The sequence below is a fragment of the Stegostoma tigrinum genome, chromosome 6 (assembly GCF_030684315.1).
Source record: "Stegostoma tigrinum isolate sSteTig4 chromosome 6, sSteTig4.hap1, whole genome shotgun sequence".
Taxonomy (NCBI): domain Eukaryota; kingdom Metazoa; phylum Chordata; class Chondrichthyes; order Orectolobiformes; family Stegostomatidae; genus Stegostoma; species Stegostoma tigrinum.
The window spans coordinates 43,677,670-43,696,301 of NC_081359.1; the positions used below are offsets into that span (position 1 = coordinate 43,677,670).

The 18,632-nt window shown below is 42.2% G+C and overlaps 1 protein-coding gene across 2 annotated transcripts in view; it reads right to left on the reverse strand.

The window, feature by feature from the left end:
- Window positions 1-16,149, reverse strand: part of bcl9 (BCL9 transcription coactivator) — a 239,725-nt gene extending 223,576 nt beyond the window's left edge. For both annotated transcript variants that reach the window (XM_048532548.2, XM_048532549.2), the window contains exon 1: window positions 15,783-16,149. The gene's annotated coding sequence lies outside the window, so the exon portion shown is untranslated. The remainder of the gene's footprint in view (window positions 1-15,782) is intronic.
- Between the last annotated feature and the right edge of the window lie 2,483 nt (window positions 16,150-18,632).

The following is an 18,632-nucleotide window of genomic DNA, read 5'->3' on the forward strand; positions in this document are numbered from 1 at the left end:
ATGTCCATCACAAAGACTAATCAAATAATTCCAAAACTGTCCATGAACCCTCAAAAAGGGTGAAGACTCAAGGCTACATAGTGCTGAACAGGTGACAGAAACAAGGACTTCTAATTTGCTTTGTGAAGCAATGATTCACAATGTTAATCTTTGCAGACATTAGTTTAATTGTGATAAAAGCTGACCGAGGACCACCATTTAGAGGAGAACCATCTATAAATCATGAGAAACACATCAGAAAATGGCAACTCATTCTTACAGGGAACATGAGGAAGGTATCTAGAGCAAAGAAACAAGTGAAGGACTGTCATACTGAGCCAGTCAGCCAAAGCTACAACCTGCAGTGTTGTAAATGTGAAACAAAACAACCCTCACCTACTCCCCTAACCTGTGGGAGCAATCTTCAATCAGGCAATTATAGAAAGTCATCATACCTGTTGAATCAGACTTCACATATACAACCCTTCAGCTCACAAAGAGAATAATTAAACAAGCCAGACCTGCAATAATAAGAGGCTGATCTCATTTCATATTGTTTTGTCCTTACTTTAAATCATGCTACCTGAACTTCATTTAATAGACATTACTACATTTTTAATTTAAGTACATTTCAGCAATACTTGTGTAATAAACCAGCAGATTTGATGGCCTACATGGCTTATTTCTGCACCTGTGCCATATGATCTTATGGATGTATAATTAGTTTAAGGGTCTCAGAAAGGGAAAAGCAGCAAACATTAAGTGAATTCAGAGGATAATTGAGTTTTAAATCGTGTGGTTAAAGCGTTAAAATGTTGCCTGGTAGTATTATCACTAGGCTATTAATTTAGTAGCCCAGGTAATGTACTGGCGTCCTGGGTTCAAAGGCCACTATACCAAGATGATGAAGTTTGAATTCAATTAAAATCTAGATTTAAAGAGTCTAATGGTGACAATGAAACCATTTCTGATTGTCAGGAAAACCTCATCTGGTTCACTAATATCCTTTAGGGAAGGAAGCTGTTGTTTTTACCTAGCCTGGGCTAAACTGGCTCCAGATCCACAGCAATGTTGTTGACACTTAACTGCCTTCTGAGCAACCAAGAATGCACAATACTGTCTTCCACTAAACTTTCTGTGCAAATACACAGTGTAAGGTGGCATAAAACATATTCAGAGACTTCTTTAGAAGTCCATGAAAGACTAAACATCAGTGTGCAAACAACCTTGTGTCAACAGCCAAGGTTCAAAAGTAAGCAATAGAAAGCATTTAATCCTATGATCCAGACTAAAGCAATCAAAAATTATTTCTCTCATTTTGTTTTTCGTTTCCTTAACATCCACATCTTGACTGTCTCTGTGTATACATGTTTGCACAGGGAGAAATTTAGAGTTGTAAGTTGACAATTCATTCTTTTCTAACTGCCATTGGTCAAAGAAATTTGTCTATAATAAACAATTACTGAAATCCGTTGAGTGTCTTCTTTTAACCTGAGTTTGTCAGTCTGGTCAGTTCTGGGCTTGAGAGTTTGATTAAATCTTTCCACATGTTTGATGACTCTGGGAATGATGGGCCTAATCTCCAGCACACTTCACCGGCATTCATGACACACATCTATACAAATTCTTAGTTCTACTCAAAGGAAATGCTGGGAAGGTGCTCATGGTACAGAACAAAACAAATTAAAGAACAGTTCAACCCATCATGAACACTAGCTCAGGGTCTAGACTCTGTCTAACTTAGAACATCACCTAAAAGCAACAGGAGCAACACAAAACCAAGGACAGGGAAAGACAACAAAAAAAAATGAAAAAAAAAGATTTTAGCAGTGGTTGAAAGAAAGTAAACCAGTAAATAGTAAAATAAACTCTCATCTGCAGCAGAATTAAGGTTGCAGAAACACTTGAAAGTTAGACTCTAAATGTGGATTGTCACATATTATTGGTTATTACAGGTTAAGCCTTACATTATTGCCAAGAAAGAATATGGGTGGAACAGTGGCTCAGTGGTTAGCAATGCTGTGTCACAGTGCCAGGGACCTGGTTAAATTTCACCCTCAACCAACTGTACAGGGTTTGCACATTGTCCCTTTGTCCTCAGGGTACTACGGTTTCCTCCCATTGTCCAAAGACGTGCAGACTAGGTGGATTAGCCATGGAAAATGCAGGGCTGGGATGGGGAAAGTCTGGGTGAGATGTTCTTCAAATGGGTCAGTGTGGACTTGATCGGCTGAATGCCCTGCTTCCACTTTGTAGGATTCTATGATAAAATAGATAAGTATGTCAAGGGAGAATCTTTTAAATTAGCCTTCAGGATGTATACGATGTGCTTTGAAATTTTAACTTATGGTTTTATGTTACGCTTTAGGACTGTCTCTTTAATACAAGTTCAAATGGAGAAACAATGACTATCAGGTAATCTGCTATAAATTCTGTCTCACAACCTAGGGGCTTGGTAACCGTCAAGACATTAGACTCAGTGAAATGAAGGTGTAAAATTTTCACGTGAAATAAAGGCAAGAGCAGCTGGTGATCGGTGGACATTGATTCTGCCTCAGAAAGTTTTGACACAGAACAAGAGATACAGAACTCAGACAATAAAGTTTGTAGCTGGCATATAGTCAGCAGTGAGTGTACTGCAAATTTGTGAATGACGAGGCACAATGTAGGAGGGGGAGCAGTCTCTAGTCAAAACGTCGCTATACCAGGCACTCCAAACACTGAGGAAGATTTATTCTAGTAAGGCAGGGAGTTTAAAATCACTGGAGTGGGCTTCACTGCTAGTAACCAATTCAGGGATTCTCTGTAAAAGTGGGAACTAACTTTTAATGGGCATTACAGCAGTGAAATGGATACACGTAAGCCCATTTGACGCTGGAAGCAATGAACAACTGTGGGCTTTAAATTGTGAATCTGTGAGAAGAGTATCTACATTTATATAATTACCTGGTTTGGGATGATCAATCATTCTACGATAGTAATGGGTGATAGTTTCAGTGGTGTAGGTTGCAAGAAAGTAATGCTGAGTTTAATTTGTTGCAGTCAAAAACCATAAGACTTGAAATTTTGCCATGCAATTCCTTTAAACCAAATCACTGGGAATTCAAACATATTTTGAAAAGTTATGTCTCATCAGAGATCATAACAAATTCTGATCCAGAGGCTAGGAATGATAGGAGTGGAATTTACTGGAATTTAAGCAAAGAATTTTTATCACTATTTATTCATGGGATGTGGGCATCTGGAGCTGGATGAATGCAGCTGCCACAGCACATCCCACGTCATCCTTGAGAAAGTGCCATCTTGAACTTGTTGATAGAGAGGCATTTGCCACAGCACCTGTCACCAAGCCCTCCATCTCCCTACTGTACTTTGATTTGTCATTGTAGGTAGATGCACAATATCAATAGGGAGGCAGTTCCAGACTTTGATAGAGCTACAGTGAAGAAACTATATCTTTCCAAGAATGTGAGTGACTTTGAGGAGAACTTGCAGATGGCAGTGTTTGCATGCATCTGTTGCCCTTGCACTTCTAGATGGAAGTGGCAGTGGCACTGGAAAGTGCTGTCCAAGGAGCCTTGGTGAATTTCTGCAGTGTATTTTGGAGATAGTAGCAGCAGTGTGTACTGAATATCAGCGTTGGAGGGAGTGGCTGTTTGTAGCTATGCTGCCAAACAAGTTATCTTGGATGACGACAAGCGTCTTGTGTGCTGTGGCAACTGCATTCATCTAAGCAAGCAGGGAGTACTGCATCACTGAGAAACAGGAGGTGAGTTACTCACTGCAGGATTTCCGGTCTCTGACCTGGTCTTGCAGCCACACAACTTATATAGGTAGTCCAAGTCAGTTTCTGGTCAATGGTAACCCCAAGGATGTCAATAGTTTTGTTTCAGTCTAATAATAGCCAGGAAGAAGCTGCTCCTGAACCTGCTAGTGTGTCTGTTTTGTAATGCTAACGGCATCAAAATGTCAAGGGACAAATATTCAAATCTCTCTTTGGAGATGGCCATTGCCTGTGACTTGTGTCACTTTTCAGCCTGTGGATTGATTGTTACGTATACCGAAGTGCAGTGAAAAGCTTTGTTGATGAGCTTTACAGGCAGATCATACTAAGTAAGTACGTTCAGATCAAAAAGACTTAGACAGCTGTATACAGGTTACATTGCACAGGGCATGCATTAGGCAAGATCAACGTTAGCGAGACCAGCATTATTTGAAGGGACTGTCTAGCTTCATCAGTCTAATAATAGCCAGAAAGAAGCTGCTCCTGAACCTGCTAGTGCGTCTGTTCAAGCTTCTGTATCTTCTACCTGACTGGGCAGGTTATAGGAGAGCTTTGCTGGGGTATGATGGGTCTTTGATGATGTTGGCAACCTTTCCATGGCAACGAGCCAAGGAAATGGAGTCCATGGTTGGGTGTTTGGCTTCTGAGATGATCTGGACTGCGCACACCATGTTCCGTAATTTCTTACGGTCCTGGACAGAGCAGTTGACAGAAAAGGTGGTTATGCACCTGGGCAGTACGCTTTCAACTGTGCATCTGTAAATGTTGGTGAGGGTCCTTATGGACATGCCAAATTTCTTGAGCCCACCTGAGAAAGAAGAGGCATTGTTGTGCCTTCTTGGTAGTCATTTCTAAATAGGAAATCCAGGACAGGTTTCAGTTATCATCACTCTTCAGAACTTGACACTTTCCACCCCATCAACCTCCAATTCTGTTGTCATAGATGGGAACACGTTTTCCTCCTTTCTTTCTGAAGTCAATGATCACTTCTTTAGTTTTGCCAATGTTGATAGAGAGGCATTTGCCACAGCACCTGTCGCCAAGCCCTCCATCTCCCTTCTGTACTTTGATTTGTCATTGTTAGATATCCATCCTACTATGGTGGTGTCATCAGCAAAACTGTTGATGACATTCATTTGGAATTTGGCAACACAGTGGTGGCTGTACAAATAGTACAGTAGGGGGCTGAGGATGCATCCTTGGGGGCTCCAGTGTTGAATGTTATTGTGGAAGAGGTGCAGTTACCTATCCTCACTGGCTACCGTCTGTGGGTCAGAAAGCTGGGGATCCAGTTACAGAGGGAGGAGTGAAAACCAAGATCATAGAGACTGGAGATCAGTCTGGAGGTGATAATGATGTTGAAGTTGAAGGCAGAGCTGCAGTCAATGAGCAGGTGTCTGACGTAGGAGTCCTTGGTGTCCAGATGTTGCAGGGATGAGTGTAGGGCTAGGGATATGGCATCCACTGTGGTCCTGTTATGTTGGTAAGCAAATTTTAGGGGATTGAGGCAGGCTGGGAGACTAGAATTGACATGGGCAATGACCAGCCACTTGAAACACTTCATGACTATTGAGCTCGGAGCCACTACGCAGTAGTCATTGAGGTATATTGCATGCGCTTTCTAGGTACTGGAATGATGGTGGTCTTCTTGAAGCAGATGGGGATTTCAGCTTGCTGGAGGGAGAGGTTGAAGACGTTGGTGGCTACCTCCGCCAGTTGGTCCACACTGGATCTGAGTGCTCGGCCAGGGACACCATCCGAGCCCATTATTTTCCTTGAGTTTAATCCCAGGAAGACCGATCTGACATTTGGATATCATCTCAGACTTGCTGCATTTAGACAAGGGATGCTTTGGTATCTGGGGATTTGTAAATGGTGCTGAACATTGTGTAGTCATCACAGAACATCCCCACTTCTAACCTTTAAGATTAAGGGAAGTTCATTAATGAAGCAAATGAAGATGGTTGGGCATAGGACACTATGACGAACTGCAGCAGTGATATTTCACCGCTACTTCTGCTGTATTCACTTAGAAGTTAGCATGGCTGCAGACCATTTTTCAAAAGGGCGAACCTGTCTGTGAAAGGCTTTGTAACAGTGCTAAGATTAATTTGAAAGTAGTGGCAGATAACATTGAAGTATGTTTAAAAGTATGCATGCAAATTGTAGAGTTGCTGATGAACTGGCTCAACATCTGATCCTTGAGTAAGAATAATCCAGTTAGTAGAGAGTTTAAGTTAGTATGGACTCAGTTCTAAGTAAATTAGGAATTAGGTAAGGAAAGACATAGAGAAAGACAGAGATTCAAATTCGTGATGAAAGACAGAATGAAAGAAACCTCATAACTGTATTTCAAAGAGAGGGAGAAATCGAAAAACTTAAAATACAGAAAGAAAAAAAAAGGAAACTTGCTCTCCACAGGGAAAAGAGCTTAAATTATACAATTACAGGCAAGAAAACATGAACTTGGGTGGAATTTTTTCCATTATCAGTTAAGAAGAGTCTTGTAAAGAGAGATTCATGGCACCGAGTCTTCCACGGCTCAGATCTACTTTTTTTGCACAATCTTCCGTTCTTCACTTTATTAATTATGCAACTAGGATTTTGGGCACCTTGCTCAAGGAATGCTGCAGCCAAAGAGAAGTGTTAGCCGCTGCTAGGGCTCTGGCAATGACACAGCCAGCACCATATTTAAAGTCCATACACAAACCATTTTAGACACAGCAAGCCAATATCTAGCCCTCATACTGTGGTGCTTGATATTCTACAATCAGGATATGGCTCAAAAGAAAAGAAAATTAGCTCATCACTTTGGTAGTAGGGGCCTGGACATCCTGGCGGCAGATTGGTGGAGAGGAAGGTCTCCCTTTTTCCTGTGTAACGCCACAGAAGGCCATGCCACCAGATACAGTCAATCTTGACACAAACTACAGTCTGGTTCAGCACAGTGTCCCAAGGAAGTGGAGCACTCAATATAGCTGGAAGGAGATTTTCAGCACTCTGCAAGGTTACATACCACCATCTTCTCTCGCCTCCCCACCTTCACTCGAATTCTGCCATTCCACGCACGTCACCAAGACTTATGAGCAACAACTCTCACGCTTGTTGTAGTATGTCCACTCAGCAGCTTTCACCCATCTCAAACTCCCAAACTAGTAATCCTTCTTGCCTTCTGCACTTTCTGCTTACCTACTGGGGTCTCTTCTTCACCTCTCCTGCCCCTGCATCATCACTAACATCTCTCCTATCCACTTCCATCAGACTCAATGCCTTCCCTTTTTCTCATTGCAGGGAATATTAGCCTATTCCTGGACTGATGTCTGCACAGCCCCATGATTAAGCTTGCTGTGGTCCTCGGATTGGTTCCAGTTGACCTTCTAGACTGACCTGGCCAAATCCCCACGCTGCTAGGACATGGATCCCCTGACTCGAACAGGACCAAACACTTAACTGATTATGATCTAGCCCCTGCATTGGAATCATCCAAGCCAGCTCCTTCATAGACTGTGGTGGTACCCCTGACGAACTGTAGTTTCCCTAACCCCAACAGGAATTATTCCCCTTTGAAGTTCAGACATGTCTTTTTGCTTGACACACACACACACGTGTTGGCAGTGAAGACTGCTGACACACACTGCCGATATGATGGTGATATTGAACAATGTTACACAGTGGCATCATAGAATCCCATCAGTTTGGAAGCAGGCCATGTGGCCCAGCGAGTCTTCACTGGCCCTCTGAGGAGCATCCCACCTCCCTACCCTTTCCCTGTAAGCTTGTATTTCCATTCCTCAAGAAAAGGTCATAAGGAGAAACCAGGAAACAATAGACCTGTGAGTCTGATGTTGATTGTGGGCAAATTGTTGGAGATGATTATAAAAGATAGCAATTATGAACATTTAGAGAGGTAAAAACTGATAACGGATAGTCAGTATGGTTTTGTGCAAGAAAAATCGTTTTTGAGGCTGTTACCAAAAAGATTGATGATGGCAGAGCAGCAGACGTTGTTTACTTGGACTTTATTAAAGCCTTCAACAATGTTCTGCAATGGTAGACTAATTAGTAAAGTTAGGTCACATGGGATTCAGGGTGAGCTTGCCAACTGGATACATATTTGGCTTAATAGCAGGAGGCAGAGAGTGGCAGTGGAGGGTTGCTTTTTGGACTTGAAACCTATGGCTAGCAGAGTTCCATGGGGACTGGCGCTGGGTCCTCTTTTGTTTATCATTTATACAATTGTTTGAATGAGAATATAGAAGGTTAATATGTTTGCAGATGACACCAAACTTGATGGCATAGTAGAAAGTAAAGAAGGTTTTCAAAAATTACAAAGGGATCTTGATCAAGTGGGTCAACAGGCTGAAAATGGTAGAGGAGTTCAATCTGAATAAATGTGAGGTATTGTATTTTGGTACAACAAACAAGGATTGGGCTTACAGAATTAATGATAGGCCTTAGGCAGTGTTATAGACAGAGGGACCTAGGGGGTCAGGTACATAATTCTTTGAAGTTTGTGTCACATATAGACAGGGTAGTTAACAAGACATTTGGCATAGAACATAGAACATTACAGCACAGTACAGGCCCTTCGGCCTCGATGTTGTGCCGACCTGTCATACTGATCTCAAGCCCAACTAACCTACACTATTCCATGTATGTCCATATGCTTGTCCAATGACGACTTAAATGTACTTAAAGTTGGCAAATCTACTACCGTTGCAGGCAAAGCGTTCCATTCCCTTACTACTCTCTGAGTAAAGAAACTACCTCTGACATCCGTCCTATATCTTTCACCCCTCAATTTAAAGCTATGCCCCCTCGTGCTCGCCATCACCATCCTAGGAAAAAGGCTCTCCCTATCCACCCTATCTAATCCTCTGATTATTTTATATGTTTCAATTAAGTCACCTCTCAACCTTCTTCTCTCTAATGAAAACAGCCTCAAGACCCTCAGCCTTTCCTCGTAAGACCTTCCCTCCATACCAGGCAACATCCTAGTAAATCTCCTCTGCACCCTTTCCAAAGCTTCCACATCCTTCTTATAGTGCGGTGACCAGAACTGTACGCAATACTCCAAGTGCGGCCGCACCAGAGTTTCGTACAGCTTCACCATAACCTCTTGTTTCCGGAACTCGATCCCTCTATTAATGAAAGCTAAAGCACCGTATGCCTTCTTAACAGCCCTGTCAACCTGGGTGGCAACTTTCAAGGATCTGTGTACATGGACACTGAGATCTCTCTGCTCATATACACTGCTAAGAATCTTACCATTAGCCCTGCTTGCATTCATTGCTCAATTTTTTGAATGTAGGTGTTAGGAAGTCACGTTGAGATTGTACAGGATAGTGAGGCTGCTTCTGGAATACTGTGTCCAGTTCTGCTCGCCCAGTTATAGAAAGGATATTAGTAAGCTGGAAAGCATTACAGAAGGATTTACCAGGATTTTGCTGGGTATGGAAGGTTTAAGTTATAAAGAGAAGCTGGATGGGCTGGGACATTTTTCACTGGAGCACAGAAGGTGGAGAGGTGACCCGAGCGAAGTTTATAAACTAATGGAGGGGTATAGGTAGCTTTTGTGAAGAAGGGTCTAGGCCCGAAACGTCAGCTTTCCTGCTCCACTAATGCTGCTTGGCCAGCTCTACATCTTGTTATTATAGATAGGGTAGTTGCCTTTTCCCTCGGATGGGGATTCCAACACTAGGGGTCACATTTTGAAGGTGAGAGGAGAGAGATTTGAAAAAGATACGTGGGCAATTTTTTTTTTTTTTACACACAGGATGGTTCACATGTGGAATGAACTTCCTGAGGAAGTGGCGGATGTGAGTACAATTATAACATTTAAAATCACTTGGATAAATGCATGAATAGAAAAGGTTAGAGGAATGCAGGCCAGGAGCAGGCAGGTAGAATTAGTTTACTTTGGGATTATGTTCAGCATGCACTGCTTGGACTGAAGGGTCTGTTTCTGTGCTGTATGACTCTATGAGGAAATGCAATTCAAAACTAACATATCACTACCACTGAAGTAAAACGATCCACTCTGATTAATTGCAAGAGACATACACGCAAGACAATTCTGACTACACTAAGAGCATTCAAAAGAAAGTCCAACAGACTGCTAGGCAGTGCACCAATGACAAATGTCAACAACGGTGCCAGATTGTCTAGGTGCCCCCACAGTATTGTAAGAAAAGATTAAAAGAAGGCAACAGATCCATCAGCAAAAACTGTTCCATTGCAAACAAAGAAAAAGGAATCATGACCAATGGCAATAAATAATCAAGAGTAAAACACTGTCGAGTTGTACTTTAGGAAGAAGACTGTTACCAAGGAACCTAATAACTCCATAGAAAGACTGTCTGACAGAGTAGAGCTGAATATTGAACTCACAATGGAGAAGTTTAGCAAAGTTGTTGACTCATTTATCATGGGCAAAGCTAGAGGTGCTGATACTATACTGCTGGCTCCCAATGTGGTTGCTCTGTGTGTGAGATCACACAGCACTGACCTTTAGAAAATATTCCTCAGTCATGTATAGCCTGTAGTTACTTCTGCAATGCACAGATAAATGGGCGAGCCAGCAGACATCAGGAGCAGTGAAGAAAATGTGAGTCACTGTGAATGTAGTACAATGGCCATGTCATGGTGGTGGGTTGGTGTTGTAACCAAGTTGTCCTTGAGAAAGGCACAGATGTTGCTGGTTTTGTCCCTGGTGAGATGAAGCTTCCCTCCTACAACTTACCTGGAGCAGTGTAAATGGTGTTTTGAATAACTCTGGCCCTTCTTCACCAGCTTCATGTTGCCTTCAGCTAATAGCTCTTGCAGCTCCTGAACCCTTCATCATGGTCACTGCTGCTGCCGTGTGAGAGTAGTTGGCCGGTGTTCTGGAGTTTCACTCAAATCCAATATCAGAATTGTTCCCAGAGGGTAGATTAGCAGAGCCTTGATAAAAGGACAGTTGCCTTGTTGATGGCAAATATGTGGCCAGGTTTGTACGTTCAATGATGTTTCTCCTGCTGCGATCTTGCCCGGTAAAGAGTCAGGACTTTCACAAACACTTAGTCAAATTAGTTAGGTCGAACTTGTAAAGTTACGAAACTTATGCTAGGTCTCCTACTACATTCATGAATTCATTGGAGGCAGAATAACTTGCACAAGCCTCAGGTCACAACCTATCTTCATGATAATTATCATTCCCTTGGTTCTTTGATTTGCTTCATTACAATTGCTTTGTTGTGCATTCTACAGTGAAGACAGATACTAAATACTTATTCAATGTGTCTGCAATTTCCTTGTTTCCCATTATTAATCATACAATCATTGAAAATAGACCCTTTCGACCAACTCATCCATGCCAACCAGGTATCTCAAACTGAATTAGTCCCATCTGCATGTATTTGATCCCTATCCCTGTAAACTGTTCCTATTGATCTAACAGTCCAAATGTCTTTAAATCTTATAATTGTACCCACCTCTGACAGCTCATTCTTATACATGCACCGCCTTCTTGTGAAAAAGTTGCTCCTCAGGTCCCTTTCAAATCTTTCCCCTCTCTCCTTAAATCTATGTTCTCTAGTTTTGGACTACCCTGCCCTAGGAAAAATACATTGGCTATTCACTTTATCTCTGCCCCTCATGATTTAATGAACTTCTACCAGGTCACCCCTCAGCCTCCAATGCTCCGGGGAAAGAAGTCCCAGCCTCTCCAGTTCTCCTTATAACTCAAACCTCCAGGCCCAGCAACATCCTTGTCAATTTTTTCAGCACCTTTTCTAGTTCAACATCCTCCTTCCGATAGCAGGATAACCAGAATTGTACACAGTATTCTAAAAGTGTCTTCACCAATGTATATACAGCTGCATCATATCCTAAGTTGTACACTCAATACTGTGACCAATGAACACAAGGCGTGCCAAATACCTTCTTCACCACCTTGCCTACTTGTATCACCACTTTCAAGAAACTATGAATCTGCACCCTAGCTCCTTCTGTTTACCAACATGGTCCTACCATTGATGTTTTTTGCCTTACCAAAAAGCAACACCTCATATTTATTTAATTTAAATTCCATCTGCCATTTCTTGCTCCATTGGCCCATCCAATCAAGATTTCATTGGACTTTCAAATAACCTTCTTTACTGTCCACTATTGCCAATTTTGGAGTCATCTGCAAACTTACTAACCATATCTCCTATATTTTCCAAATCATTGATATAAATGATACCATTACCATTGCGGATGGCACGATGGCTCAGTGGTTAGCACTGCTGCCTCACAGCACCAAGGACCCAGGTTTGATTCCACCCTCAGTCTGTGTGGAGTTTGCACATTCTCCCTGTTTCTGTGTGGGTTTCCTCTGGGGTACTCTGGTTTCCTCCCACAGTCCAAAAACGTGCATGCTAAGTGGATTGGCCACACTAAATTGCCCGTAGTGTTCAGGGATGTGTGGATTAGGTGAGTTATAGCTGGGTGGGATGGTTTGAGGTTCAGTGCAGACTGGTTGGGCCAAAGGGCTTGTTTTCACAATGTAGGGATTCCTCTGCCTCATCATCTGAGGATCCAATATTTACTTTCTATCTCCCTTTTTTATACTTACTGAAGCTCTTAATGGCTATTTTATTTCACCCTTCAGGGAAGATCTCCACGTTAGAAATGAGAGACTTGGGCAGCTGAGATAATTCACTTGACGTTAAGAGCAGGTTTAATGAAGGCCTTCAAAATTCTGAGTGGTATTGAAATGTCATTCTTATTTACTCTATTTCTTCTGACAGAAGGGCCAGGAATCCATGGGCACAGATATAATAACAGTTTAGAACCAGAGCTGAGATGAGGAATATCAGTACAAATTCAGTGAATTATAAGGATCTGGGAACACTACCTGAAAAAGTTGTTACATTGGTAGATTTCATAATAACTTCTTAAGGAGGATAGATTTGAAGGAGGCAGCAGTGCTGGGTCATGGAGAAGGAACAGGAATCATGCAAAAGTCCTTGCAGAAAAGTATGGACAATTGTTTTTATTTTTTTATGCAAGGGTTGCTGGCAAGAACAGCATTTGTTGCATATCCCTAATAATCTTTGAGCCACCTTCTTCAACCACTGCAGCTCTATAGTTCCCAAGTTAAGATTAGATTAGATTCCCTACATTGTGGAAACAGGCCCTTTGGCCCAACAAGTCCACACCGCCCCTTGAAGCATCCCACCCAGACCCATCCCCACATAATCCACACACCCCTGAACACTACAGGCAATTTAGCATGGCCAATCCACCTAACCTGCACATCTTTGGACTGTGGGAGGAAACCAGAGCACCCGCAGGAAACCCACACAGACACAGGGAGAATGTGCAAACTCCGTGCAGTCGCCTGAGGCTGGAATCAAACATGGGGCCTTGGCACTGTGAGGCTGCAGTGCTAACCGCTGAGCCACCATGCCGCCCTACACTAAGACACTATATGGCTTGGAAGAGAACTTACAGGTAGTGGTATTCCAAAGCAACTGCTTCCTCTGTCCTGGAGTCTGAAAGGTGCTGTCAATGACACCTTTGACAAGTTACCACACTGGATCTTGTGGATGGTACACAGTAATAGCACAGTGCATCAGTAGTGGAGGGAATGAAGGTTTAAAATGATAGATGAGGTGTCAGTCAAGTGGGCTGCTTTATTCTTTTTGAGTATTGTTAGGTCTGCACTCATCTAGGCAAGTGGTGAGTATTCTATCATTGATTTGTGCCTTACAGATGATTACTGGCTGCAGGATTCCTAATCTCTATGCTGTTCTTGCAGCCACTATATTTATATTGGCAGTCCAATTTAGTTTCTGGTCAATGGAAATCCCTAAGCTATTGATAGTGTGGACTTCTGTGATGGTGATGCCACTAAATATCAAGGGAAGCTGGTTAGATTCTCTCTGCTGGAGATGTTCATTGCCTGGTATTTGTGTAGTGTGAACGTTATTTGCCACTTGTCAGCCCAAGGCTGAATATTGTCCAGGTTTTGCTGCATTTGGGCACGGACTGCTCCGAATTCTAAGGAGGCACAAATGTCATGTAAAATAGCTATTCTCTAGGCTGTATGATTCTATCAAAATGCTTTTATTAATATTTTACCAAATAAAGACAATCAAATTAGTTTGAGGTGAACCTACATGGCACAAGAAAGATTATCCTTTAAACCAGACATTAACCCCATATGCAAAACGTGTTCCTGAGCACATGTAGCTGGCTATCTTCTTTCTCTGCTCATCACAAATTTTCCCAATTCAGCATGAAACCCTCTCAAAGTTTGAAATTGGCTGTTGCCTCATTGGTAGATCAGAATACCAAGTTCTGTTAACATCAGCAATTTGCAGCATTTGGGCATTAATAGAGATTTTATGTTGTTTTGAGGAACTTTGAAGCACAAAATTTATTAAAACAGGTTTCCAAACTCATTATACCAGTAGTTTCCCCACAACCCTGGATAACTGCATAACCACAACATGTCCTAATCAGATTGATGAATTAATATATCAGGACTATTAAGGAAAAGGATTGGAGAGAGTATACATGTCTATTTTCTTCAAGAATACAGTAATTTTCCTTTGAACGTTATTCTTCTTGATATTGCATTTTGCCCAATTATCTGTCAGGCAGTAACTTTAGATCTGCGAACAATTGTATTTGGAGAGCTCTCTGGCAAAACAATGCTGGGCATCTTTGGGTCACTCACATCTGTTATAAATAATGACTACATTAATGTGTCTGTCACAGGTTGCGTGCAAAGTACATTAGTACATGTTATTTTATTTATTTACTTTTTTTATTTGCAGAGCAGTGATCAGAATCAGTAGGTGATACAGGTTTTACAGAAAATAAGGAATGCAAACATTCTCTGACAACCTATAATAGCAATGCAACTGGTGTCTAAATATCATTGACATTTCTATCAATGAGACCCACCTCCAATTTCCCACTCACAGAGATCAAGGTCAAACTTTGCTATAAATCCAAACTCTGAGAAAGAACATTTTAAACTCTGTTGTTTAATTACCTGACACGGGTTAGTTTTAGTGCTTGACCGATACCCAGAAACGATTATAAACAATTACATACAGCTCATGGTTTTCATCAGTCAGTGGTAGAAATAATTTTGTGCTAAAGGCAGTCAGAAACACAAATGCTGGCTTTCCCTCCCTACCCGCTTTGTCTTTCACATTACACATTTAGACATGTTTTAAGAGATACGACTCTTCTATATAGTACTGCATTTTAGAAAGATATTAGGAATGTATCATCAAAATACAGTTGGACTAAATATACATTGATTGCTTTGTAAATCAGGTTAAAGTCTAGCACAGAACTGCTTTAAATTAAAAGCTCAAGTCAAAGCCTGGTGGAGAAACAACAGGCAAGCTACCTATATGGGAAGTTTTGCATTTTGTTCATAAATTACAAGTCAAAGGATTAAATGGGTGAGTATTTGATCCATGAGCAACAACACACCTTTTTGTAGGATAGCTTTAAATAAAAACTTCAGGATCACGCTAGCTACAATTCCAATTACAAAGAGCCAGGTGTTGTACATCTCAAATGCTAAACTAAAAATTAGACTCACACCCCATCACGCCCCCTATGCTACAGCTATTAAAATGAAACAATGTATTCCTGTCAAGAAAAGCTATGCTGATACTCTCACGCATTAGGCCTGTGTGACTCCAGTGCAATGTAATCACTGCTACCACTCAAGCAGTCAACACCCTTCACTGAAAAGAATTGTACGGTATTCTGAGGCCTGCAAGGGGCCATTGTGTTGCAGCAAATTGACCGAGCCAGACTTTACAGCACAGTCCCAGCTGAAAGAGGCCATCTCAGACTTAGGCACCCTATAGGAGATTCAGCAGTATACTGACTGCAGTGATATGTGGTTTAAGGGTGAATCTTTGATAGTGCAAACAGTAGACTACATATTAAGCTAATCAGTGCAGAAACAGCAGACAATTCACTAAAGCAGAGCTACAGAATGGAGACTTAGGACACTTACCTTCTATTTCAATGATTACTTGAGGTTCAGTGCAGCTGAGAAAATGAACGCGAACACCCCTTTCCCACAAACTCTGGCCTCCTTAACACTAAGACACGGGGCAACATCAAAGCAATTTTGGGGAATCACTTTGTGGCCTATTATCTCTTCTGGACTGATCCTTTCCTCCCACCCCACCCCCATCCGGGTGTGAGACATGGTACAGCCCTGCATTCATGCCAGGTTGCTTTCACACATGGCAAAGAACCTTGTCGCAAGCAATTGCTGACAAGCCACAAACAAGACAGCCTCTGCAGAATGCAAACTCCCAGCTGACAGCGAGCCGAGCTCTTCAATCAGGATCTCGGCTGCTTGACTACTATCCAGCCTGCACTACATTGTGTCTGAGGGGGCGGGGCAAAGCCGTTCATCCAGTCAGTTTGGACCTCAGGACTGTCAATAGGGACTATTTGAGGAGAAGCTGAAGGGAAAAAATAAGTACAGGAAGGAATCATTTGAAAGCCTGTAATGACAGAGGTTCTGTCCCGATGTAAGAAACCTGCAGATCAGACCTCCCTTTTCTAAATTGAGTTAACAGCAAATAAATCAAATAATTGGGCAAAAATTTCGAAAGATTCTTCAGTTCCCACCCTGTCATTCAAATACAATTGTTGCTTGGTAAGGGGAAATATGTAAGTAGACATGCAAATGAAAGGACTACTGAAAAATCTATGAGGCCTCAGCTAAAAAATCAGTTTAAGGGCATTGTAGGCGGTACTAACTTGTGAAAAAAGGAAGGACAATGCAATGTGTTTTCCTTTCACTATTAATTCCTCTCCTGACACTTTTCCTTTCCAGACGACAAGACAGTGCCAGTTACACCATGAATGAACACTGCCCAGCATGTTGAAAACCACAGTTGTGCTAGTGTGCAGATTATTGCCAGGTTGAGCAGAAAGGGAAATTAAGAAAGGTTCAGGAATTTCAGCAGCACCACATAACAAACTTGCAGAGACTCTCCAGACTGGAAAAATAAAATGCTGAAGTGCTGCTTGTGGGGGATGGGAACCAACTCCCTGAGGAAACATTTCCAATATCATTTGCATTGTTCAAGTTTAATGAGACTCCAAAATAAATCTGATCTGGTTACTCCACAATGTATTGAAAACAATCTGTGGCATTACATCTCTGCTCCCATCTTCTGTTGAGTTATGTTAGGGCTATTCAGACAATCCACAACTATAGAAGCAGATTTGAAAGGCAAATTAATTTAATACATTCAACTTCCAACTCCTCAAAGTCTTTTGTCTCAAGAAATAATACCATGTGACAAGCTGCCTCCTAGGTAAAATAAAGAGACAGCAATTTAAAAGCAGCATACTGTCAACTTGCAGTCATCAAAACTACACAGCACAAAAGCTAACATTGCAAAGTTCTTGTGATAGTGATAATGGGAACTGCAGATGCTGGAAAATCCAAGATAACAAAGCGTGAAGCTGGATGAACACAGCAGGCCAAGCAGCATCTCAAGAGCACAAAAGCTGATCTTTCAGGCCGAGACCCTTCATCAGAGAAAGGGATGGGGTTAGGGTTCTGGAATAAATAGGGAGAGGGGGGAGGCGGACCGAAGATGGAGAGAAAAGAAGATAGGTGGAGAGGAGAGTGTAGGTGGGGAGGTAGGGAGGGGATAGGTCAGTCCGGGGAAGACAGACAGGTCAAGGAGGTGGGATGAGGTTAGTAGATAGGAAATGGAGGTGCGGCTTGAGGTGGGAGGAAGGGATGGGTGAGAGGAAGAACAGGTTAGGGAGGCGGAGACAGGCTGGGCTGGTTTTGGGATGCAGTGGGGGAAGCAGAGATTTTGAAGCTTGTGAAGTCCACACCCAAAGATTGCAGGAACAGCAACTCATATTCCGCTTGGGAACCCTGCAGCCCAATGGTATCAATGTGGACAATGTGGACAAAGCTAGACACCAGGATACATGAACATCAACTAGCCACAAAACGACATGACCCACTGTCACTCGTATCCTTACATACAGATGAGGAAGGACACCACTTTGATTGGACAACACATCTGAGAGAAATGGAGTGCTACAGGACAGTGATTAAACTACAGTTAACACTAGTACATGAACTTAGGCACAACAGTTAACACTTAGACAGGAATTTAGTCACAGATGTGATAGCAATAAGGAGAAGTGGTGAGGCGGCAGTGCACAGTATGGGGGATCAGCTTGAGTGAGCAGAAGATACCAATAAGGAGCGTTTAAGAACCAGCTAAAACTGGATCCGGGAAACACTTGGGGCTAACTAGGTGAATGTTGAGGAGTATGTGGCCACAGGCAGCTATGGCACATGTGTAGTAGAGAATAGTAAAAGCCAGAGCTGAACTACAGATGGGGACGCCCACTTAGGGAGACCCGAGGGAATACAAACGTTGGCTCCTGAATACATAATGAATGGGATGTATAAAAGAAGACTGCAAACTCTGTATCAGGGTCTCTCCGGTTCTCCGAGGGCACCCGACTCTGCAGACTCGCAATAAAAGAACTTGTTTCCATGACTTTGTTTCCAGTAGTTCTGTGATTGTGAGCACGGGTGTTTTGATAAATCTCACACATCCATCCTGGGACAAGCCAAACAGAGACACACGCGAGAATTCCTAGAAGCATGGCATTCCAACCGGAACTCCATCAACAAACACATTGATTTGGAGCCAATCTCCCATCCCCTGAGAAAAAGAACAGGAAATGACATCACCAACCCAAGGAAACCTAAACAGATAAATAGAAAGCGGGACATAACACCAGCGCTTCGTCGGAGGCTCACTGTTGATGTTACCTAAAATGGTGACAAAACATCTGGGAACAA